Raw genomic sequence first — 4555 nt, 5'->3', positions numbered from 1 at the left:
TGAATTATTGCCTGATTTACAATCATTATATTCCAAAGTGCTTCATTCATTCATCCAAATAATAAAAGAACTCATTTGAAAACTTAATGAAATATTTATTATAAAAAAGGGGAAAAATACACAAAGAAATGAACTAACATTGAATAGTTAAGAGAAAATCAAAAAATCACCAAATGCACATCCGTGCAAGTTTGTGTATTTGGAGATTGTTTATATTCCTACCGAAATCGAAATCCGTCTTGACTTTATTCAGGTTGAAGCCTGGCCTCCTTCCCCTTTTAACTGAAGTTTGTCAGAGAGACAAATGGGTCACAACTGATGTTTGATGGTGGCATGAAAGTCCTTAGACATCCATACCGCCCTTCGCGTTTTTACCCCTACCTGGCTGGGGTGAGATAGATGAAGATATTATTCATCTGTTAACGGAGGACATAGGGGCCTCATACGACAGAGTGTCGGGGCCTTCTATATCGGGAGGGGTCGTCTACAGCGTAATCTATAGCTTCCCTGACTAAAGGATTTTCGTGAGTTTCAGCATAATCTAAAACTCGCCGATTCCTCGACTGAATGGACTGCTGAATGGAAGGCAGCTTCAAATCTCTGCGGATGGCTTCATTCCGCACGAACCACGGAGCATTCACAATCATCCGTAAAATTTTATTTTGTAAAGTCTCCAAGATGGAGATGTTAGTCGGAGCCGCTTGTCCCCAAACGCCTGAAGCATACATGATGACAGACTTGAACATCATGTTATAGATCGTGATTTTGTTCTTTAGGCTCAGCTTGGATCTTCTATTGATCAAAGGGTACAGGCTTGCCACCCGACCCTGGATCTTTGCCTTCACGCTTAACAGGTGCGGGTTCCAGGTGAGCCTACGGTCTATAATAAGACCTAGGTACTTGACCCGCGCTTGCCAATCAATCTCCCTTCCAGAGATTCTCACTTTCATGGCCGGAGAAGCTATCGTTCTTCCCATGGTTATTGCCTGAGTTTTATCCGGATTCACTCGGATCTTCCACTCGAGGTACCAGCGCTCGAGGTCGCCCAATGCACGTTGCATATAGACGATCCCGAGCTCCCGACCCATGGAAGATGAGAGGAGAGCCGTGTCATCGGCGTAGAGGGATACCTTCACATGCTCGGACCTCGGAAGGTCGCTGGTGTAGAGAGAATATAGCGTGGGAGAGAGCACGGCCCCTGTGGTACTCCAGCGAGGATCTCTCTGTTGTCAGACAGAGAGCCCTCTACTCTAACCTGAAATGTTCTGCCTCTCAGGAAAGACCCAATCCACCGGATCAGGCCCCGAGGCAGGTCGAATGCGATTAGTTTGTGGAGAAGGCCTTCATGCCAGACGCGGTCGAAGGCCTTCGAAATATCTAATAGAACTAAATGGACTTTTTTGTTCCTGTTCAACTCCGCGATGGTGTTTTCGACCAGTCTCAGAGCCTGCAACTCAGTGGAATGCTCTCTCCTGAAGCCGAATTGCTCATCAGGCAGAACATTTCGGTCCTCAACTTCTTCGTTGAGCCTTTGGAGTACGACTCTTTCAGCTAACTTAGCCGCCGACGAGAGTAGACTAATCGGGCGATAATTCTGCGGGAAAAGCCGGTTCTGCCCCTGTTTTGGGAGCATGACGACGACCGCATGTTTCCACCTTCTGGGGAAGTATCTTAGGGCCAAGGAGCTGTTGATGATGCTCAAAAGGCTCTCAACGCAGTTTTCCGGGAGCTTCTTCAACAACTTGTTAGTTATTGAGTCAGCCCCGGGGCCTTCTTGGCTTTTGCAGCCTTGATGTAGCCCTTCAATTCTTCCACAGAAGCCGGACGAATGACATCATCGTCATCCTCCCTGAGGATACGGTGAACCCGATCTTCGAGCAGAATATCGCGGTCGATGTCGTCGTTGTCGTCAACGTTAAGTTGAAACTGACGTTCCATCGAGTCAGCAAAAGCCAACGCTTTGTCGGCGGGGGAGTAGCATACTCCGCGCTCTCCGTGAATGGGTGAGGGAGCTGTCTTCTTTCCCTTGAGTCTTTTAGTGATTCGCCAAAGCTCGTCACCTCCAGGCTCAATGGATTCCAACAGCTCCTCCCACCTGTCATTTCGGTAGTCAATGATGGCCTGTTTTACTTGATTGGCCATCCTGTTTGCCGCTGTCTTGTCTCCTGGGAAGAGTGTTCGCTGATAGAGCCTTCTCAGGCGGTTTCTCTCTCGTATCATGGCTTTGATACGAGGGGGAAACTCATTATAGCTCTTCTGCGGACACTCCTCGCTGGAGGTGGCCGTCCGAAAAGCATCATTCACGGAGATCTCGAAGCGGTGAACTGCCGCGTCGAGTTCGTTGGGAGAGCGGAGACCCTCAGGAGGGGCGCGCATCTCTCCGAGCTGAGTTGTGAAGACATCCCAGTCCGTCTTATATCTCATGCAATAATCAGGGGAAGGAAGTTCATCACCCAATACCAGGATTACTGGATTATGATCGGAGTCCAGTTCCGACTGAACGTAAATTTCGCTGGTCAGAGAGACATTTCTGAGAAGCGCGATGTCAAGCACGTCAGGCCTATACTGCCCGCGGTAGAACGTAGGTTCACCCGGTCCCAGCACGAGATATTCGTGTCTGTCGGCATGCGCATGGAGCGCTCGGCCGTTTCGATTGGTGGCTCTGCTCCATAGTCCGTGCTTGGCATTGAAGTCGCCAGCAGCAATTGTTGGAATATCACTACCCATCAGCAATTCATCCAGTGATTCTGGGAGTAAAAGATTAGTCGGAGGGTTATAGACAGAGATTAATCTGTGACAACCCCGTCTCAGTCGAATTTCGACCCCTACGGCCTCAGTTCCGTGTAACCGAGCACTGTCAATGCCGTATTGGACACACTGGAGGGATCGTTTGACAAGAATGGCAACTCCCCCACCAGCACGTCCAATACGTTCTCTATGGAAGAACTTGTAATTTGGAATGACAACGGATTCATTCCTCAGATGCGTCTCTTGGATTAGAGCCGCATCGATGTTATGTTCAATGAGAAAATTCTCAAAGTCGAGTTTCTTAGGTAGAAGGCCATTGGCATTCCAAAAGACTATCTTCAAAGATCTAGGCAATGTCGGTTGTCTAGACATTGGCGGTTCCGGTTAGCACGTTATTATTCACCGTGAACATTTTTTCGAGCACGGGGAATTTGCAGAATAATTGCTTCATCTGCTCCAAAGCGGCACAGATGTCTGAAGCCCCCTGAGTCTGAGGTGAGGGCATAGGTTGAGAAGGAGCAGTCTTTGCCGAGCCGTTTGCACCCTTGGATGCTGCTCTGGCAAAACTAACTCCTTCCTTAACACGACCAGACCCCGCAGGTCTGCCTGGGGGAGATGGTTTTTTAACTGGCTTGCCTCTAGACTTCTGAGCCTTAGGAAACTCAGGGCAGCCTCTATAGTTGGCAGTGTGTACCCCTTTGCAATTATTGCACTTTGGGGGGTCAGTCCTTGCTTTCTTGCAGGCGTTGGTAAGATGCCTGCCGGCGCACTTGACGCATATTGGAACTGCCATGCAGTTCCTTTGGCAGTGGCCAAAGCGTTGGCAGCGATGGCACTGACCCACCGAAGTTTTGGGGTGCTGGGGTTCAACCTGCACCTTCACACTCAAGAGGTCTTTGATCTCAAATATGTCCTTTTGGTCTTTGGAGACCAGTACTAGGACCATGGGTAGTGGCTTGTTTGCTCGCCTCATCCTTGTGACTGAGGAGGGATCAAAGCCTCTGGCTTCTAACTCCTCACGGATGTCGTCGACTGAGAAGTGCTCAGGTAATCCTCTGAAGACGGCACGGATTTGCCGGTCTTCAGGGAGGGAGTACGTGTGATGGGGGATGTTCTCCGTCACAAGGAGTCTCGACAATCGACGATAATCGTCAGGAGTCGAGGGCTGAACTTTGATGCCATCATGAAGATTGACGGCTTTGGAGAAATTTATTTTCTCCTCGGCTGCTGTTTTGATCAGCTTAACCCATTTGTCCTTCTGACGAACGACAATTGGTGGAATTTTAACTTTTTTGGTAGGAGGCTGGTTTTCCTGCTTACGTGGGGCAGAGGGGCCAGGCTCCTGGTCCTGAATAGTCCTGACAGTTCGTTCTGAATGATCAGAAGCACTGTCAGCTTGGACGGCTGGACTTGTGTCCATATTTTCATTTGAGAGAGAAGTGGCCACCTCGCGGGCCAGACTTCGTGTCACCGGACGCGACGAAACCTCGGACTCGGAGTAATATTGTTTCGCTTCGTCCCTGATGTCGTCTAACACAACCTTCTTCTGCAATCTTTTTGCTTTTTTCGGTTGTTTGCCTTTCTTAATCCACTCGTCTACCTTGTTTGTGGACACATCTGGTAGAGGTGGAAAATCTTCGCTGATTCTTCTCTTCTTCAAAGCGGAGGAAGAGGAGGAGTGTACGCTTTCGTGATCGCTGTCACGGAGAGAATTGTCACTCGCAGGCGGAGCATTAGCCACTCCCTGATTCCCGTCTGTCAGATTTTGACAGCCGGGCCCAGAGACTGGCAATGTATTGCCCTGCAA

The sequence above is a fragment of the Leptinotarsa decemlineata genome, unplaced genomic scaffold, assembly GCF_025532065.1.
Source record: "Leptinotarsa decemlineata unplaced genomic scaffold, Ldec_3_MD MMD2_tig00000505_RagTag_RagTag, whole genome shotgun sequence".
Lineage (NCBI taxonomy): Eukaryota > Metazoa > Arthropoda > Insecta > Coleoptera > Chrysomelidae > Leptinotarsa > Leptinotarsa decemlineata.
Note: the sequence above shows the minus strand (reverse complement) of the source record.